The 8,906-nt window shown below is 36.0% G+C and overlaps 1 non-coding gene across 1 annotated transcript; it reads right to left on the bottom strand.

The window, feature by feature from the left end:
- Nucleotides 1–251: 251 nt before the first annotated feature.
- Nucleotides 252–324, bottom strand: TRNAK-CUU. The gene has a single exon. It is a non-coding gene; the product is annotated as a tRNA-Lys (tRNA).
- Nucleotides 325–8,906: the final 8,582 nt, after the last annotated feature.

Below are 8,906 nucleotides of genomic sequence, written 5' to 3'. Positions count from 1 at the left end.
AACATCCATAGAATAAGTCATGCACATTCTTAAATCAGAGCCTCGTGCATCAGAGATCTTTATTTCACTGTTCAGTACTTTCTCATAGGTTCATAGATTAGTACTAAGCTAACTGCCCTTGCGAGCCATTTTAAGCCTAGCCAGTTATCCCTTGTGAGACTCAAACCCTGCACCTTGTGTTTGTAAGGCAACCACCTTAACCATTAGGCCACCCTCCCAACCCAAAAGCTTCACTTGTACCAAGATCATATCACCCCAGATGGGACTCGAACCCACAATCCCTGGCTTAAGAGGCCAATGCCTTACCAATTAGGCCATTGGGGCCTCAGAGAAGTATGGTTTAGCAACATCTCTCCTGTGTTGGAGGGCATCATCACAGGCAGGCTCGACCTCCACATCATAGTAGCCTCTACATTTAAAGTCACTTTTAAGGTACTTAAATGATTCATACATAATGCTATCATCAGCACTTAAATGTGCATATCTGTAGAAATGTCTTTTTAGCACATTAGTGTGTACTTATTTTGGATGCATGCTGTTACCATGTAAAACTTTATTTTTATTACACTCTTTCTTATATAATTTAGTAGTCATCCCATTCTCAATAATCATTACATGCACATCCAAGAAATCAACTAGTTGTAGAATGTAAGTAGTCAAAAAATTCATGCAAAAGTTCCATAGTGCCTGACCAAATAAAAAACACATTGTCAACAAAATATATATAAAAAGGGATAAACTTAAGAAATTACCTTGATTAAATATGTAGAGGGACTCCCAGTATGCCAACAAAATATTTGCATAGCTGTTGGTACACATGGTGCCCATCATAACCCCAGTCTGCTGATGATATACTTATCATTAAATATAAACACATTATTGCTCATAATAATGTCAACACGGGAGCAGACAAGTTCTGTCTTATCAGTACTATACCCTGAATGTTTCAACAAGAACAACATGACATATTCAATGCCTACATTATTAGGGATAACAGTGGAGAGTGATGTAGCATCCATAGTTACCAGTACACAGTTCTTAATATCTGAGTTGCTACACCATTCATATAAACTTGCTAAAACATGCTTGGTATCTATTAAAACTCTACCCTGCACTCTGTGAGGGTTTGTACATAACCTCTTAAGTTTGTCAACAATGCCTGAGTAGGAGAGTGTATCAAATGCCTTGCCCGGGTCAAGTTAGACAGTGTGAACCATTTTTCCCTCATTCATTGTTTTGGTCACCTTCTCAAAGAAATCCACCAAGATGAGTAGGCATGACCTGCCCTTGATGAAACCAAATTGGTTTGGATACATTGTGTGGAGGTTTCCTATGTCATCACTGATCAATTCAATGATAATTTGTTTCATGACTTTAATGAGACCCTTTGGCTTTGTAGTTCCTAATGTATGTAGATGGCCCACCTTTGTGCAGAGGGGTGACTCTTGCTGTTCTCCACTCATGAGGCATGAAGCCTGTTTGGAAGCTACAGTTAAATAGCAATTCCAAAGGGATTGATAGATTATGTTTCATGCTGTTTAGAAGGCATCATGGGATATTGTCTGGCCCCATTGATGCAGTATTTCTGGCCTTATAGAGAGCATTAAGGGACTGTTCCTTAGAGATAGTAGGGGGAGGTATATTTGATAGTATTTTCTGAGGGAAGGTTGATGGGGAGAGAGGGGTAAATTTGGAGTTGAATTTGTCAGTCAGACAGTTTGCTGTATCTTCTGGCTCACTATAGTTGGCTCCATGTACAGTGAGCTGTACACAACATTGTGTATTGCCTTTGGGGTTGCGGACATAGCTAAAGAATGTCTTGTGGTTGTCCTTGGCCTGGGAGGCCAAATATACCTCAAATTTGGCTTTGATACACTTTATTTGTCCTCTGAGTTGTCTGTTTACTTTAATGAGAGTGTTTTTACCCTGCTGGGTGCTACATCTCCTAATTTTTGCCTTGATTTTCTTCCTTCTGTTATGTAACCCACTGATGTTGTGATTCCAGCAGGGTGACTTGTTTTTTGAGTTAGTTCTATACTTCTACCAGGTGGGTACAGCTGCCTCCATGTAGCTATTAACATGCTTGTATAGGGTTTCTCTGAGCAGTTTTGTGTAGGCAGCAGTGTTCTCATGGTTTATAGGGGCTTGAGCAATTTCCAGTTTATCATTTAATAGTAGGAAGTTAGCCGTAGAGTAGTTCCTAAATATTCCAGGGTTAGCTGGGGTTCCAGGTTTAATTTTTTCCTCAAAGGAGACCATTTTATGGCCTGATCTTACTAGACCACTAGGGGGTGTGTAGCACTCTCCCATATTAGTGAGGACTGATCCAGTATGGTCCCACCACTTGTTGGTGTATTGACAATCTGTCCCTGGGAGTTCGTGTTTACAAAATCCAGGAATCTCTGTGCCTGTATGTTTGGTGTCATATATAATTCCCAGCTAATAGTGAGGTAATTAAAGTTGCCCATGAATATAGTATTACATTGGATTGTGAGTGTTTCCAATATGTTTAAATACATGATATGGGTTTCCTAGATCATAGAGGAGGAAATATATCTTGCAAGGAAGTTGTACTGGATTTTACCTATGGTGATTTGAACATGGAGAAGCTCAAGTGCAGTGTCCTGTTTAAACAGCCATGAGGCATATTTAATTGTAATGTAAATCAAAAGGCCTCCACCTTCAGTCTCTGTCTGTGTAGTAGTTGGTCTAAATGTGTGGAAGGCATTATAACCTTGCATTGTCAGTGTGGTCTCCATAGCTTTAAACCATGTTTCAGTGATCGCACAGACATCAGCATTCATTAATTTGAATAGAGCTTCTAGGGAGTGTAGTTTTTAGTTGAGTTTAGTTTGATGATATTTGTCAAAGTAGTCACAAAGTGTTTTGAGTATGGAATGTTAGTGGCTCAAATTATTTGTTCATTTATTTAAAATATTTATTTAAGAAAAGTAGTATTAAGCAGTTATAACTTTAAAAACATACTATTTTTTAAGGAATGGATTTAAATCTATCTGGTTGATGGAGTTATCGGGGGTGAATGGGAGGAAACCAAAGTTGGTCACTGTCTATTAAAGTGAGACAATGACTTTTCATGTGTTAATAGTGATGCACAAGAAGGATGGTATTGCATAGTCAGCATGTATTATTATGGCTAATATTACTATTTAAATCTGAAAAAAACACAATCTTGTAACAGAAACCAGTCAAGTCTGGGAACACTAGGAATTAGTTGTTGGCTTACAAAGAGTATGCACAAATTATAGCAAGCAAAGAGGCCTAATTTTCCATGTACATGAAGGTCACGGTGATGCATTTAAATGCTATCAGTTTTAATACACAGATCCATTCATAAAGACAATAATATTTTAGCCTTTTCTAAATAGTGTGCTAAGCAATGTCTACAGCATATCACAGAAGTCATATCTCTGACATAGTACACATATGAGACAAGATCAAATTTAAATATGGTTTATGTCAATCATTGTCTTTTATAACAAAGATCGCACAATACAATAACTTTACAATAAGTGACTAGAGCCATTCATGGAGTCAGACAGTGTCACACAATATATGTAACATAAAATGAAATTGGATTAAAAAAAACCTAAGCAGTATTTACAAACAAATGTATTCTGTTCCTGTAACTGGTGCATTTCAATGCCCATCTTAACAGTGCAGGCTGTGTTTAAGCAGGGATCTGCATTTTACTTTAATAATCCTAGCCAGATGAGCTTAGGATGACAGAATATAGATCCAGCCTGTGATGATATGAATATACCAGCATAACTAGCTGGAGTTTTGTAAAGAATTTTATGTCATTTGACTATCCTATTGATTTTTACAGATGCTGGTTTTAAAAACCCATCAACAGTGGGTCCTTCTGGACAAAAAAGAGATATGCATGTATGTCAGACAGTATTATTATAACTGATTAAATGTATATATATTTTAACAGAGAATTCTGGAAGGGAGGAGGTTAATCTCAGTACAGCTAATTTTGAAAAATAATAGATTTTATCTTACAGGTCTGATTGCCAGAGACAAAAATGTCTGGGAAAACCAGGACTAGGAATCTTATTGTGTTTTCCTTGGGGGTGAATTAATTGCTAACCTGGAAGGTGGATGTTTTTGAAACTGTTTTATAGTTTTCAGATGCTGCAAGCGATCTTAGCAAAGCTCAGGGTGTTTTCTTCAGTGTAAGAAATGTTGGCATACATAACAGGTAAGTGCAATGTGTAAACCTTGTTTGAAAGGTGTTTTGTATCAGCCACTTCAGGATTCAGCATCTGTTTCAAGTTGCCTTGTATTCCTTGGGAGCACTTCTGAAAGAAATGTACCTAATACCATTAACAACGACAGTGCTACATTGCTTCATTCCTTTAGAAGAAATACTAAACATTTAAATCTTCAGTCACTTTATTCTTGAAGGAAAATTTTAAAGAAAAATATCTACTGGATAATGTTGAAAATTTGATTCAACAGTAATCATCTTGTATGCATGAAAGGCCTCATTTTTCCATTTTGTCTATAAACTGGATCAGTAGAATGTTGAGATTCATAGATAGATGTTAATTTTTATATTCATTTTGTATTCTGCTGATGCCATGGTTGTGTTGGTCACACCATATTTGACTTAACTGTGTTGACATCTTAATTTGTTGCAAAGCAACATTGATGAATTTCCTTATGGATTAACATGGACATGACATTAATTCTTAATAACATGCCACTGCTCCATTACAGTTTTCTTCTTTTTCTGATTCTACACAAATTCAGTTCCACAGGTCTTTAAGTAATAATCAAAAATATTTATTTCAATAAGCAATTATATATATTTCTGCTTATGTTGCTCTTAGCAGAGTTATTCACTGCATGAATTTTGTTCCAGAGAACCAACATTAATACATACTATAGTTGTTCTTTTGCATTTATTAGTAGCTCACAAATATTTTTCTTTGAGTATGTATGTTACTTCTATTTTATATAATCTTTTGCCATTTATAGTTTAATAATGCAGTAAGAAAATAGTGTTGTTCCAAGTAAATTACCTAGTTTGTCTGTTTTTCCCATTTAGTTTGAAACATCAGAATCTCTATGCATAAATAAACACTGATGTTGCAATAGAAATAAATAGGATCCATCACAGATAAGGGAAAGTGGTACTGGGGCTAGCATGCTGATATACATGTATAAAATAAAAGTCAGTGGAAGGAAGAGATTGTGTTCCTGTGGCTTTCTGATACAGTGCTTATATCATTCTGTTACTAAATGAATGAAAAATGAAGGTATAGCATGCTGAACAGAATAAACAGGGAAAAAAATCTACTCAGGAGACAGACTTCATTCATGCCATTGGATGGATCTTTCAGTAGGATATTAATATCTATAAATCTAAAGCCACAGTTTCATAATGGGTATGGTATAGACCCAAGTTGATTTTTTTTTCACTTTGCCATACACACAATCATATCCATACATGGATATCAGTTATCACCAGTACCACTTTTCCATATCTGTGATGGAGTGATCCTATCTTTCTACAGCAACAGCAGTGTTTATTTATACATCAAGACTCTGACATTTCAAACTAGATAGGAAAGGCAGATAAACTAGATAATTTACTTGGACTAATATCCTTCCCAGTTTCTAACCATATTCATCCTATAATTACTTCTCTGTCTCTTACCCAGTATCTATTTTCAGCTGATTCTAATTGAAAATAACTCGATTCTTATAAGATAGATATTAAGCAACATTTTACTGTATTCTTATTTTAACTGTCTTGGTTTCATCAATTGTCATATAATTGCTATTATATGTATGTTCATTTACGATTCTATGTATGTACCTTTAATATTTTTGATTAAGTGTCATGACTATTCTATGCATGTATGTATGTATGTATGTACATTTACTATATAAATTTTGTATAACTACCTTCTACTCATTCTGTAAAACAGAACATTTCTCCCTAGGTCTCTGAGGAAAATGGCACCTGTGCCCAGTCAGACTTTCCTGGTAAACAAAAGCAATAAATAAATAAAAATATTTGTCTGTCTATCTATCTAGCCACATGCACACATAAGCACAGATACACACACACACACACACACACACACACACACACACACACACACACACACACACCACAGAAATACATGGTCACATGCACATGAGTGTGTAGACACAATACAAACAGACATACTCATGTGCACACTCATACATGCACACATATGCATGGGCAGACACACACACATGCACACAACACACACACACACACACACACACACACACACACACACACACACACATGCATGCCCGCATTCACATACAGATATTCAATTTCAGACACACATATACACAATGGCACATATACACGTATACATAACCATAGGCACACATACATGCTCATGATACCATATGTGCACACACATACAACAAATTATTATATTGATTTTCTATATTTTCATGTAGACTAATCCATTTTATGTGCAATTTTGGTCTCTACCTGGGTAGTTTTGTAATTATAAAATGAATTATTGCTTAACATATTTATTTACTGGTGTATACTCAGTAAGATAAGACTTAGGGCAGTATTCATAGTTGCTTGTGCAAATGTGATAGTGTTATTCTTGATGCTTGTGAATGAGCATAGCAGAGGCGTGATTCATAGTGGCCATTAACACTAATGAGCAAGGCCTGAAAAAATAATGAGATGCAAATGAAAAATGTTGTATAGTATGCTAATGAGGCAGTTTTACAACTCATAGTTTGACATTCCTGCAGTATGCATATCTATTGTTAAATGCAGTGCTTTGTCTTTGATGTTGTTGGAGTTGCAGTCCAAGAACTTGTTTGTTCAAGTATGCACAAGTATTTCCCTGACGAACAAATGAATTATTTCACCAAACAATCCCTTCATCAGTTTGTATTAAGAATGCACAAGCACTAAAACGACACAATAAATTATTTGCCCACTGATCACTTCATCAGTCTGACGACGTATGCACAAGCACTTCCATGACACACAAATGAATTTTTCCCCCAGTGATCCCCATTCAGTAACATTTGCTAGTGTGCACAAGCACTAAAATAAAACATTCATCTAAGCGACTCCATCAGTAACATCCCCCAGTATGCACAAGCTGCCAAATGAAAGATTTCCCCAAGCAACCCCTTCAGTGACATGCCCTAGTATACATGAGCACCAAAATGAAACATTTTCCCAAGTGGCCATTTCAGTAATATGGCCAGGTATAAACTAGCACTTAAATGACACTTTTCCCAGAGTGACCCCTTTCAGTAAAATGTCCAGGTATGCACAAACATTAAGTCAGTTCTCCCTCCTACCTCCATATTCTGACTGAAACCTGCTGCTTTCTGGCATAACTTCAAGGCTTTTTATACTCTTTGTATGCAAATGAGTTCATTTTAGATTCACGTCTATTGATCAAACTCATGCGCATAGGTGTAAAGCCCCTTAACAGAGTAGTAGCTGTTCCCTATCACTTATGCATTAATCACTTTACGCATTTCCAATAGAGGGGCTTGTTCACAAAATGTCCTCTGCATCTCCATAGTCATCCCAACAGTCTGAGATTTGCATAACCTTGTAGTGCCATTCTTTGTGGATCACTGTTATGAAAATGTGAAGCCATGGATTATAAATACTGCCCTTAGGTTGCAACAGATGCATGTATATGGAAAAGTTACTATTATCAATCACTATTTTCTACAGAAAATATAATTGTTATGCAATACCTATTTTACTTTCCATGTTTTATCTGCTGCAACTAAACACTCTGCTTGATCTCTGCTTTTTATTTTTTAACTTGTCTTCATTTCTTTTTTTAACTTTTTTTGTAATGCTCCTGCTTTTACTTCTCAAACTTCCACAAAAATGTTGTCCCGTATATACATTTCAGGTACAAGTTTTTGTTTCATTTATTCATATTATTCTTAGTAGCCACAGCCTGGGAAAATAATAAAAAAGAAGCAGCAGGAATTACAAAGTGAGGCATACAAACAACAGTGGCACAACATAATGGATTAAGCATAGGATTATATTTTTATTACTGCAAACACATTTGCTGCTTTTCATCAAGAGCAGTTCTCATTGAATCAGCTAAAACAAGTAACAGAGATTTTACAATAATGTGCTGTGTGTATTCCCACTCAGGTAGGAAGAAAACACTATAGAAAATGTCTCCAGTATATAGTCTGTGTCTGCAGAGTGGACAACATGATGAAACAGAAGAGCTAAATGAGCCCACTTAGGGTGATGCAAAGTGCTAGGTTGTTACAAATGCTTAACTCATTTTAGGGATTATGTAATGAAAACATTTAATTGTCACTTGGCCTTATAAAGAATGCTGCAATGCTGCTTTTCTGGGAGGAGCTGTGTATAAAGTAACAGATTAATTTGGCTTTGTAAGATTCTGGAGCAAATTAAAGAGCATATTCTGTCTGTGAATCAATACTGTTCTTCTACCTGACTTAAATGCATAATTAAGAAAGCTTGTAAAGAGCTTAAGGGAACCATTAAAAATCTGAATTCTCAATATGAACTGAAAATAGTCACTGCAATAAAAAAAAAAAATATTTTTTTTTCTTTGACTATGTCAACATGTTAAGAACAAACACCCAGCAATGTTCGGAGCTAGTCCACACTAATAGTGCCCACTCCTACCCAAAGAAAATAACCAATGTCCTAAGTGAGGAATTTATTGCAAATTTTACTACATCACAGTTACAGCTACTATAAAGATTCCGCCTTCAGAGCCACTCCCTTTAATTACCATGGAGCAACTTCTCGACGGACTCTAAAAAGCCAGGAACACCTCACATGTGGATACAGATAACAGACTAGGTTGCTTGGTTATCAGTATCAAATGTTACATATG

The sequence above is a fragment of the Protopterus annectens genome, chromosome 1.part2 (assembly GCF_019279795.1).
Source record: "Protopterus annectens isolate FY-2018-M chromosome 1.part2, PAN1.0, whole genome shotgun sequence".
NCBI lineage: Eukaryota > Metazoa > Chordata > Ceratodontiformes > Protopteridae > Protopterus > Protopterus annectens.
Note: the sequence above shows the minus strand (reverse complement) of the source record. Positions and strands in the feature narration are given on the sequence as shown.